This window comes from Heterodontus francisci, chromosome 10, assembly GCF_036365525.1.
Source record: "Heterodontus francisci isolate sHetFra1 chromosome 10, sHetFra1.hap1, whole genome shotgun sequence".
In the NCBI taxonomy this organism is placed as follows: Eukaryota; Metazoa; Chordata; class Chondrichthyes; order Heterodontiformes; family Heterodontidae; genus Heterodontus; species Heterodontus francisci.
The window spans coordinates 87290268-87303056 of record NC_090380.1 but is presented as its reverse complement, the minus strand read 5'-3'; the positions used below and the strand labels follow the sequence as shown (position 1 = coordinate 87303056).

Genomic DNA, 12789 nt, shown 5'->3' with positions numbered 1-12789 from the left:
TCATAAAACTCTGACACCGTAGGAAGCTTTTCAGTCATCGTGTCTGTGCTGGCTGAAAAAAAGCTATGCAGCTTATTCCCATTTTCTAGATCTTGGTCCCTAGCCGTGGAGGTTACACCTAAAGTGCATTTCCAAGTGTTTTGTTTTTAACGCGATGAGGGTTTCTGCCTCTATCACCCTTTCAGGCAGTGAGTTCCAGACCCCCACCACCCTCTGGGTGAAAAAAAACTACTCAACTCCCCTCTAACACTTCTACCCATTATTTTAAAACTAAACCCGCTGGTTGTTGACGCTCTGCTAACGGGAATAGGTCCTTCTTGGCAGCATCCTTGTGAATCTCTTCTGTGCGGAGACAGTAGCGTAATGGTAATATCACTGGACTAGTAATTCAATGTCCATGCTAATGCCCTGGGGACACAGGTTCAAAGGCCACCACGGAAGCTGCTGGAATTTAAATTCAATTAATTAATAAAAGTCTGGAATTGAAAGCTAGTCTCAGTAATGGTGCAATGAAACTATAGATTATTGTAAAAACCCATCTGGTTCACTAATGTCCTTCAGGGAAGGAAACCTGCCATCCTTACCAGATCTGGCCTATATGTGACTCCAAACCCACAGCAATGTGGCTGATTCTTAAGTGCCCTCTCAAGGGACAGAAAGCAGAGAACAGCGAATGGTTGTTTTTCAGACTGGTGGGAAGCAGACAGTGCGATATTGAGACCGCTGCTCTTTTTGATATAGTAATGACTTGGAGTATGCAGGTCATAATGTAAAATGTTATAGATGGCACTAAACTCAAACAATAAATGATGAGGCAGATAGTAATAGACTTCAGAAGGACATAGACAAGTGAAATGGCCAGACAGTGGCACAGTGGTTAGTACCGCAGCCTCACAGCTCCAGGGACCCAGGTTCGATTCTGGGTACTGCCTGTGCGGAGTTTGCAAGTTCTCCCTGTGTCTTCGTGGGTTTTCGCCAGGTGCTCCGATTTCCTCCCACAGCCAAAAGACTTGCAGGTGATAGGTAAATTGGCCGTTATAAATTGCCCTAGTGTAGGTAGATGGTAGGGAATATGGGATTGGTGTAGAAATGGGTGGTTGTTGGGCGGCACAGACTTGGTGGGCCGAAGGGTCTGTTTCAGTGCTGTATCTCTAAATAAATAAATAAATGCATTACCACCACACACTTCTCCAGATCGAATACCATTTGGCACTTTAGCGCATCTGACCAGCTCGTTGATACTTTCCTGCAGTTTACACCTTTCCTCCTCAGTATCAACCATGCAGCCAATTTTGTAAATATTATAACACCATCTTTGTAATCATGACAGCATTCCATCAAATAAAACTTTGTGTTGAGCCATTTGCTGCATTTCAAATATGCTCTGGACTTATGAAAGTTCTGCTACTTCTGTATAGCAATGTTAACACCTGGGAGCGCTTAATTTGGATCACAAGTACATTGGGCTTATTCTACTTTAGTTATTATGAAAACACTTAGGGCTGAATTTTACAGACACCTGATGCCAGGGATTGTGGCAGGGGTGGTGGGCCAGAAAATGACTCCGGCAGAGGCCCGCCATGGGTCTCGACGCTGCAAAGGCCCAGCCAACATTGCCAGTGGCGGAGAGGCCTCATGGTGGTCACCCCGCCGCTCAAAGACAGAAGCCAAATTTGCATGTGTAAAATAATTGAAATGAATGAATAAGTGACCTACCCACTCCCACCATCCGTTCCAAGGCTATACTGATGCCGGTGGCCACCACTCCCACGCCTTTCGGTCCTTGTCTGGGGATCCTAGGCGGAATACTGGTGGGGAGTGGGGAGCAGCTAAGTTTTTCAGTGCAGGGTGAGGGAGCGGTGACAGAGTAATTTCATTGGTCTAGGGGATGGTGGGAAGGGGTAAAGTTTAAGCTTTCTGAACTTGGGGGGTGGGGCGGGGAGGGGGAAGGTCAGCTGCACCAGTTAAGTCTTTTTTAGTGGGGGCGTTTGAGGGCACGTACTTAATTCTATTATTGGGGGTGGGAGAGTGTCAGGACCAATGTAATTAACTTTTTACAATCATTTCTCCTTTAAATATTTAAATTGCAAGTTAGGGCTCAAAGCCCTTTAAAAAGGGCATCAGCACTTGTGCAAAGGTTGCCGACACCATTGCCGACAGAGCACCTGCTCCCTCCATGGCATCGGGGTGGACAGTCCGCCCTGACCATTTAAATGAGCTGCCGCGCTGAATATCGCGGCAGCTCCGCAATGTGCGGTCCACATGGGCGGACCTCCACTGTTTACGTCCACAGCCGATTTCGGCAGCAGGAATGCAAAATACAGCCCTCAGTGTGCCAGAAGATTTTTTTTTTTTAATTGGATAATGCATCCTATAGCATACAAATCATTTAACAAAAAATATTTAATGAAACCTTAAATTTTTCTCACCATAGTTTCCCTCCTTCAAAGAAATGCAGAGAAATCTTAGTAGCCATTTACACAAATCCTTAAAAGGGTGACAGGGCATGTTGATAAGGTGGTTAAAAAGCATATGGATTATTTTGCTTTATATTCTATTCCTCTAATTATAAACCTAAGGGATCATGCTAGAACTTTATAAATCTCTGGTTAGGCCTCAGCTAGAATGTGGAGACAATTCTGGGCATCAGACTTCAGCAAAACTGTAAAGCCTTAGAACGGTACAGAGCAGGTTTACCAAGATGTAATCAGGGTTGAGACACATCAGTTATGTGCAAAGGTTGGAACAGAGGGAGGTTAGGAGGTGACCGAATGGAGGTTATAAGATGATGTGAGGTTTGGACAGAGTAAACAGGGGAAAAGTATTCCCTCTGGTGAGTAGGTCAATAACTCGAGATCATGAATTCAAAACCCTCGGAAATCCGAAGCATTACCTGAAAAGTTGTGGAAGCGGATTCCATAAATAATTTTAAAAGGGAGTTGGGACAGGTCCTTGAGGATCAGGAACTTACAGGGTTACAGACACAAATCGGGACATGGGGCCAAGCAAGACGGCTCTTTCAAAGAGCTGGCACAGGCACAGCAGGCCAAATGGCCTCCTTCTGTAAGTTTCAATGATTTCTAACTAAAGGTTGTCGACACTGGGACAGGTTTGATAGATTTACGGCATCAGCTCCTGGAGGACTCAATTTAGACATCAACACCACAATTAATAAATGCCCCTGGAGTATTAGCACATAAAAATAGAACTTGATCTGCAATGGATGAGTACTCAATTTGGATTTTACATGCCCTTGAAACTGCATGGCTCAATACATGTTCTCCATTTATGACTGTTTATGCCTTTGTGAAGCACCTTGGGAGATTTTTGTACATTAAAGCCACTGTATAGATGCAAGTTGTTGTTTATTGCTTTAAAAAAATGAAAACATTTATCAGATGCACATTATACACCGTACAGAGCTTTAGCACAAAGACGAGTTTTCAGAAGTGTAAAACAGCTCTCTTATCTATAGGATACCAACAGTAACAAGCTATACTCAACAAGTTAATACTAGTAAGTGCGTAAGTCCGGTCAACCCAACAAGTCACGTGCAATTAACGTACTCAAGGCCACTACCCCATCCATTTAACCGGAGAACATTTTGCATAAAATTCTCCTTGGTCCCACAGTGGCGCAGTGGTTAGCACCGCAGCCTCACATCTCCAGCGACCCGGGTTCGATTCAGGGTACTGCCTGTGCGGAGTTTGCAAGTTCTCCGCGGGGGTTTTCGCCGGGTGCTCCGGTTTCCTCCCACAGCCAAAGACTTGCAGGTTGATAGGTAAATTGGCCATTATAAATTGCCCCTAGTATATGTAGGTGGTAGGGGAATTGAGGGAAGGTGGGGATGTGAGAGGGTAATGGGATTAATGTAGGATTAGTATAAAATGGGTGGTTGATGGTCGGCACAGACTCGGTGGGCCGAAGGGCCTGTTTCAGTGCTGTATCTCTAAAATAAAAAACAGATCATCCATAATCTATGCACCTCAATGAATATTCCCCTTTGGCAGACCCAGGTGCACTACAAGTCTTCTGTCCTTGTGGAAACTGTACGCTCTCAGACCACCAGTACCACTCTAGACTGCTGTCATAGTGCATTAGAAACTAACTGGTGGGTAGGTTCTCTCTGCTAACTTTTGCTCCTGGGAGACACTGCAGCTCTCACTCAGCAGTTCTCCATTGAATATGGCTGAGAAGTGAGCAGAGCAGAACTCAAACCTCCATTACTTCCCACCATATAGCATGGAGTGTTGAAAGTCAACATGCTTCCAAGGCACATTTTTAAAAACTTAATGCCTGGTAAAAACATGAAATATTCAACAAAATAAAAACCCTTCTCTTGCATGTTCTTCTCAACTCTTCGAAAGCACCATCATTTGCAGATTTACAAACATAACCCCAAATACTGCATGCAACAAAACAATCAGTAGGTTACTTTGATGCATATGAAGGCCCCAGCCTTAAAATCTCTCATCCATCAGCCTTGTACAAAGGAAAGTTTTATCAGTCTTAACCAACCAATTGGGCAAGTAATATGGGACACACAATGGACTAGAATTTGCTGTGAAAGTAACGGTGAAGTCAATGGCACTCAATGTTATTTATGTGCGAATGGTACAGCAACTTCAGGCAAGGGACAGATGTGCCATTTGCTTCGCAAAAACAGCATCTCAGTGCCTCGTGCACCATTGAAATGCATTCAACATGAAGTTGCTGTATTTGTATGATAGATACAAACTAAAAGCCCTATAGAAAGTACTTAGACAGAAATGGACAAGACTTAACTACCAAAGTGATATGTTGACTACTGCAAATCTACTTTGCTGCCACTGAAAATGAACAATTATGAATGAGGAGTCTCATTCCTTCAGATTTTAAAAGTGTTTTTTTTAAGCTTTTCTTTTGTCTTTATCTCTCTCAATCCAACATTTTGTACGCTTGCTCATTTCTCTCTCTGTACCAGATATAAACTTGAACTCACCCACTCTAATCTGCACTTCCTTCTTAGTTCCGGTCCTGTTAATTTCACAATTCCTTAATCTGATTAGCTAAGGAAATATAGAGTAGTTTGCCCTGTTCACTCAGGTCTCAGATGCCCTGTTTCCCTCATTTTGAACATTTTGCCACACAAAAATAGCTAAACATGCAAGGGCAAATCTAACTAAAATGTCCTGCTACAGCAAATTAGAGCAGTCATATCAATACAGAGCATTACTGCAGGTGGGAGGAGCAGGGGAAATATAGCTATTATGTGTCTGCATATTCACCTACTGAGGTACAAAACAGTAGGAAAATCAAAACGGAGGCAACTAAAATAATGGAGTAGAGTTTCCGCTTTGGGCGCAACTGGCAGAGTGAAAATGCACTCAAAATTGTGCTAATTTTCAGAAGTGATTTGTGGCTCAGGTTTCTGCTCAAACTCATCTTGCTGAATGTAAAATCTGCCATGAATCCGAAGCGGGCAGGGTTTTAGAATATTTTTTTTTGCAATAAAAAAATTTGATATATTTAAGAATGGTAGCCTGGTACAGTTTTACCAATGCAACTGAAAATGGGTTTATCACAAAAAAAAGCATTATAACCAGTGTCTAGTCCACCACTTATAACTGAAAATGACTTTAAAAGCAGTACAGAAACAATAATTAGTTTCATTAATGTTCAGTCTAACAAATATTTAAAAATTCAGTTTGAAAAGAACATCTTCTTCTTTGGCCTCCTTGTCTCGGGAGACAATGGGTAAGCGCCTGGAGGTGGTCAGTGGTTTGTGGAGCAGCGCCTGAAGTGGCTATAAAGGCCAACACTAGAGTGACAAACTCTTCCACAGGTGCTGCAGAAAAAACTGGTTGTCGGGGCTGTTACACAGTTGGCTCTCCCCTTGCGCTTCCAGTGAGGTGCGATGACCTCTCCCACCGACCAAGACAACCCGTGGCGCCCAATCTCTAAGCCAATTCAGCTGGACCTATAACCCGTAACTGCTGCCTTCCATGTTGTTTCGGTCGCTGTGAGGCGACTACGGAGTGACCTCTCAATGGCGCATGCCTGGGCGAATGTATGGAGGTTGTGAGTTGCCCAAGCGTCAAAACCCCCCTCTTGGCCTTTCTGGTGGGGTCCAAAGGAGTGCAGAGCACGACGTTTGGCACCGGTATGGCTGCAGGAACTGCCGGAAACATGCCAAAGGTGACACATGACTGCCTACGGGGTTCCGCTCCGGATTTTCTGTTAGGGTTTACTCCCTTAGCCTTGGACTCTCCCGAGACGCCCACAAGGCAGTGGGGTTGTTAGGGCCCCTGCTCAGGGATAGGTGGATGCCGGTGGGAAGGGGGCTGCAGGGGAAGGTGGGAAGGGGTTGGGAAGGGGTTGCGAGGGGGTGGGTGAAGAGGGTGCGGGGGAGAGAGAAAGGGGGTGCAGGTAATAAAATATTTCATCAGTTCCCACCATCGACGCCAGGAAAGCTCATCCGTGTCTTCCGGGAGGTGGGCGACAGCCTTGGGCGTCAGTACCAGCAGGAATTCGCCAACATTGCGCCGTTAGCATGATATGTGCCAGTACGGCAGGAAGAGTTTTCTGCTCAGCTCTTGGGCATTGCTACATTTTTCTTGACACTTCAGGAAGTACTTGTCCATTGCTTCACAAAACCTCGTTCTATAAAAGTTCTGGGGGAACCACAGTTGGCATTTTCCCTTGCCCACCTAAGATTCCCGTAGACTTTACAGCCATTTCAAGTTTTTTATCCCAAGTAAATGTCCTGATATCAATCGATAATTCCAACAACCAATTCATTTTTAATGTCATCTCGGCCCACAAGTAGGGAATAGTCAATGAAGAGATGGCTTGACAGAAAATATGCATCACTATGAATGGATGCCCGCAGCACAGCCTTGCAGTGTGACTGAATGTAAAGAGGGTTATCGCGAATCATTTTCAATAGGTTTCCATCCAGTAATACAACATCACATGTCTCTTTTCCCGTTTCAGTTTGAACATTTCGATTCCTTAAAGAACCTTTCAAATCAAAAACTTGCGCCATTTTTCTCCCATAAAAGAGATTCTCCATAACCAAAAGATCAAGTTTCTTCTCTGTATTGTTCTGAGAGTTTTTGTAGCCTATTCGATATACTCCCAGAATTTTTGCCAATGCTGTCGGTCTTTTCTGAACGGCAGTTGTAATATAATTAAAATAATGAGGAGCAAAATCCAGGAATGACTGTACTTCCAAACGAGGCATCTGCATCAGAATAAAGCGGTCATCTTCTGTAGCATAAAAAGATGCTCCTGATTTGCCTCCTCGGGCTTGCCATGGCACACAGTGAGATAGAGATCGGATGAAGTCATCTTCATTGTTTGCCAAGATCACTTCCCTCATTTTGTGGAATTCTTCAGCGTAATAAATTCGACAGTAAAACTTGGCATTGGCGTCTGAAAACTGTAGTTCCACATGTGGGTTTCCAAGATGTTTCTTCTGTTTGTCTCCATCACCATCATATGTTTGTTCAGAATCACTGCTGCGATTTCCTTGACTGCTGCAGCTTTCCAAGTGCCTTGCAAGGCTATTGGTCTTTGGTCTGTCCGCATTATTTGGCTGTTGTACTCCATCGTCACTCCCATTCATCACAGATTCTCGTCCAAGATCTTCTACAACGTTCTTGTATTCCTTGCAGCTGAGTGCAAATGCAATGATTGAGCTTGGCTCCTTCTCACACACATAAGAATATAAAAACTAGGAGCAGGAGTAGGCAGTTCAGCCCCTCCAGGCTGCTCCGCCATTCAATACGATCATGGCTGTTCTCATCTCGGCCTCAACTCCACTTTCCTGCCCATTTTCCATAACCCATCACTAATTAAAAATCTGTCTATCTCCTCCTTAAATTTACTGTGTCCCGGCATCCACTGCACTCTGGGGTAGGGAATTCCACAGGCTCATGACCCTTTGAGAGACGTGCTTTCTCCTCATCGCTGTTTTAAATCTGCTACCCCTTATCCTAAAACTATGACCTCCCGTTCTAGATTGCCCCACCAGAGGAAACATCCTCTCTACGTCTACTTTGTCAGTCCCCTTAATCATCTTATGTACCTCAATTAGATCTACTCTCATTCTTATAAACTCGAGAGAGAGTAAAGGCCTAAACTGCTCAAACTCTCTTCACAAGACAAACCCCTCATCTCTTGAATTAATCTAATGAACCTCCTCTAAACTGCCTCCAATGCAACTACATCCCTCCTCAGGTAAGGGGACCAAAACCGTACGCGATAGTCCAGGTGCGGTCTCACCAATGCCTTGTAAAGTTGCAACACTTCCCTACCTTTATACTCTATTCCTTTAGCAATAATTGACAAAATTCCATTTACGTTCCTTATTACCTGCTGCACCTGCATACTGGTTTACTGCGATTCAAGCACGAGGACACCCAGATCCCTCTGAAACGAAGCACTCTGAAGTTTCTCTCCATTTAGATAATAATTGCCTTTCTATTCTTCCGACCAAAATGGATAACCTCACTTATCCACGTTGAACTCCATCTGCCAAATTTTGGCCCATTCACCTAACGTATCCATATCCATTTGTAAATTTCTTATTTCTTTACTGCAACTTACTATCCCACCTATTTTAGTGTCATCTGCAAATTTGGCTATAGTACCTTCTATCCCTGCATCCAAGTCATTAATATAGACTGTAAATAGTTGGGCCCCTGAGGACCGAACCCTGTGGCACCCCATTAGTTACATCTTGCCAACCAGAAATTGACCCATTTATCCCAACTCTCTCTTTTCTGTTGGTTAGCCAATCCTCTATCCAAGCTAATAAATTGCCCTTAACCCCATGTGACCTTACTTTGTGTATTAACCTTTTATGCGGCACCTTATCAAATGTCTTCTGGAAGACCAGATATACTATATCTACAGGATCCCCATTATCTACTTTACTTGTTACATCTTCGAAGAGCTCTAGCAAATTAGTCAAACACAATTTACCCTTCATAAAACCATGCTGACTCTGATGGATTGCATTTTGACTTTCTAAATGTCCTGTTATTACTTCCTTAATAATGGATTCTAACAATTTCCCAACTACAGATGTTAAACTAACTGGTCTACAGTTTCCTACTTTCTGCCTCCCTTTTTGAATAAGGGCATTATATTAGCTTTTTTCCAATCCACTGCAACCTTCCCAGCATCTAGGGAATTTTGGAATATTATAACCAATGGATCCACTATCTCCGCTGCCACTTCCTTTGAGACCCTAGGATGTAGGCCATCAGGCCCTGGGGACTTGTCGGCCTTCAATCCCAATTGTTTGATCAGCACTTTTTCCTCTAGTGATGATGATTGTTCCAAGTTCCTCCCTTTCTATAACGTCTGCATTACCTGTTACTATTGGGATGGTACTAATGTCTTCCACTGTGAAAACTGAGGCAAAACACTGATTTAGTGTCTCCGCCATTTCTGTGTTCCCCTCTATTAACTCCCCAGTCTCATCCTCCAAGGGAGCAACATTCACTTTAGCTACTCTCTTCCCTTTTATATAACTACAGAAGCTTTTGCTTTCCGTTTTTATATTTTGCGCTAGTTTTCTTTCATAATTTACCTCTTCTCTTTTTATTACTTTTTTTAGTAACCCTTTGTTGATCTTTAAAAAAGTTTCCCAATCTTCCAGCCTGCCACTGGCGTTTGCAATATGGCATGCCTTAGTTTTTGTCTTTACGTTATCCTTAACTACCGTGGAATTTCCCTGCTCAGCATAGTGGGGAAAGTCTTCGCTCAAGTCGCTTTGAACAGGCTCCAGAAGCTAGCTGAGCGTGTCTACCCTGAGGCACTGTGTTACTTTCGAGCAGAGAGATCCACCACTGACATGCTGTTCTTCCTTCACCAACTACAGGAGAAATGCCGTGAACAACAGATGCCCCTCTACGTTGCTTTCATTGATCTCACCAAAGCCTTTGACCTCGTCAGCAGACGTGGTCTCTTCAGACTACTAGCAAAGATCGGATGTCCACCAAAGCTACTAAGTATCATCACCTCATTCCATGACAATATGAAAGGCATACAAGAGCAAAGGCCAAAGGACGGAAAGTCCTCATCAGGGAACTCCTCTTTGCGGACGATGCTGCATTAACATCTTACACTGAAGAGCGTCTGCAGAGACTCATCGACAGGATTGCAGCTGCCTGCTACGAATTTGGCCTAACCATCAGCATCAAGAAAACGATCATGGGACAGGACATCAGAAATGCTCCATCCATCTATATCGGCGACCACACTCTGGAAGTGGTTCAAGAGTTCACCTACCTAGGCTCAACTATCACCAGTAACCTCTCTCTCGATGCAGAAATATACAAGCACATGGGAAAGGCTTCCACTGCTCTGTTCAGACTGGCCAAGAGGGTATGGGAAAAGGGCGCAGTGACACAGAACACAAAAGTCCGAGCTTATCAAGCCGGTGTCCTCAGTACCTTGCTCTACGGCAGCGAGGCCTGGACAACGTATGTCAGCCAAGAGTGACGTCTCAATTCATTCCATCTTCGCTGCCTCCAGAGAGTCCTTGGTATCAGGTGGCAGGACCATATCTCCAACACAGAAGTCCTCGAGGTGGCCAACATATACACCCTACTGAGCCAGGGGCGCTTGAGATGGCTTGGCCATGTGAGCCGCATGGAAGATGGCAGGATCCCCAAGGACACATTGTACAGCGAGCTCCTCACTAGTATGAGACCCACCGGCCGTCCATGTCCCTGCTTTAAAGATGTCTGCAAATGCGACATGAAGTCCTGTAACATTGATCACAAGTCGTGGGAGTCAGTTGCCAGTGATCGCCAGAGCTGGCGGGCAGCCATGAAGGCTGGGCTAAATTGTGGCAAATCGAAGAGACTTAGCAGTTGGCAGGAAAAAAGACAGAAGCGCAAGGGGAGAGCCAACTGTGTAACAGCCCTGACAACCAATTTTATCTGCAGCACCTGTGGAAGAGTCTGTCACTCTAGAATTGACCTTTATAGCCACTCCAGGCGCTGCTTCACAAACCACTGACCACCTCCAGGCGCTTACGCATTGTCTCTCCAGACAAGGAGGCCAAAGAAGAAGAAGGAAGAACTTCCTTGCTTAGCCATAGATGTTTTTCCCCCTCTTACAATCTTTCTTCCTCTCTGGAATATATTTTAGTTGGGAAGAATTGAATATCTCCTTAAATATCTACCACTACTCATCAACTGTCCTACCTTTTAGTCTTCCTGCCCAGTCCACTAGGGCCAAATCTGCCTCATGCCTATGTAATTATCTTTGTTTAACTCCAGAATGCTCGTGTGGGACTCCAGTTTCTCGCCCTCAAACTGAATTTGAAATTCTAGCATGCTATGATCACTCTTCCCTCGAGGATCCTTAACTATGAGATTAATTAATCCCACCTCATTGTACAATACCACATCTAGAATAGCCTGCTCCCTGGTTGGTTCCACAACATATTTCTCCAAAAAACAATTGCTAATACATTCAATAAACTCTCCCCCGAGGCTACCCTTGCCAATATGATTAATCCAGTCTATATGCATATTAAAATCACCCATGATTATTGCCGTACCTTTTTTACAAGCCCCCAGTATTTCCTGGATAATACTGTGCCCCACTGCAGAACTACTGTTTGGGGACCTGTAGCTTACTCCCACCAGGGACTTCTTTCCTTTGCTATTTCTTATTCCTACCCAGACTGATTCGACATCTTGATCTCCAGTGCCTATGTCATTTCTCACTACAGCACCGATCTCTTCCTTTACTAAGAAAGCTATACCACCTCCTTTACCTTCCTACCTATCCTTCCGAAATACTGAATACCCTTGGATATTCAATTCCCAAACCTGGTTTCCCTGCAACCACATCTCCGTAATCGCAACTAAATCATACCCATTCATCTCTATTTGCGCTGTTAACTCAATTTTACTCAGAATGCTTTGTGCATTCAGATACAAAGCCTTTACGTTTGTTCTATTATCAAATTTCCCTACTCTTGTACAATTCCTTGGTGCAATAGGACGCTCACACGTTCTGTCCCTACCTTTTATTTTCTGTTAACAATCAGCCTCATCACTAACCTGAACTCTGACTTCCTAATTTTCCATGCAACTGAACACCCCCACCTCCCCCTTCCCCCCCCCCCCCCCCAACCACCCACTATTTAGTTTAAAGCCCTACCTACAGCCCTAGTAATGCGATTCGCCAGGAATCAGGTCCCAGCATGATTAAGGTGCAGCTCGTCCCATCGGAACAGCTCCCTCCTTCCCCAGTACTGGTGCCAATGTCCCATGAATTCGAACCCATTACTCCCAGACCAATCTTTGAGCCACGCATTTACCTCTTTAATCTTATTGACCCTGTGCCAATTAGCTCGTGGTTTTTTGGTTCTGCTCATATTCCCTCAGCAGAATCGCTATCCTCGTTCTACCTATATTGTTAGTACCTATGTGGACAACAACTGGATCTTTCCCTTCCCACTCCAAGTTCCTCTGCAGTCCAGATGAGATATCCTGAACCCTGGTACTAGGTAGACAACACAGCCTTCGCGAGTCTCGATCCTGGCCACAGAAAACAGTGTTTATGCCCCTAACTATACTATCCCCGATTACGACTACATTTCTCTTTTCTCCCCCCCATTTGAATGGCTCCCTGTACCACGGTGCTATGGTCAGTTTGCTCATCCGCCCTACAGTCCCTGCTCTGGTCCACAAAGGGAGCAAGAATCTCGAACCTGTTGGACAAGGACAAGGGCTGAGGCTCCTGCAACACTACCTCCTGGATCCCTCTACCTGC

General features: G+C 44.5%; 1 protein-coding gene and 1 pseudogene across 10 annotated transcripts in view; both read right to left on the bottom strand.

The window, feature by feature from the left end:
- LOC137374606 (sentrin-specific protease 7-like) overlaps positions 1–12789 on the bottom strand; it is a 147132-nt gene that overhangs the window by 111348 nt on the left and 22995 nt on the right. The window lies entirely within an intron of this gene.
- On the bottom strand, positions 6528–11552 carry LOC137374750 (1-phosphatidylinositol 3-phosphate 5-kinase pseudogene; annotated as a pseudogene).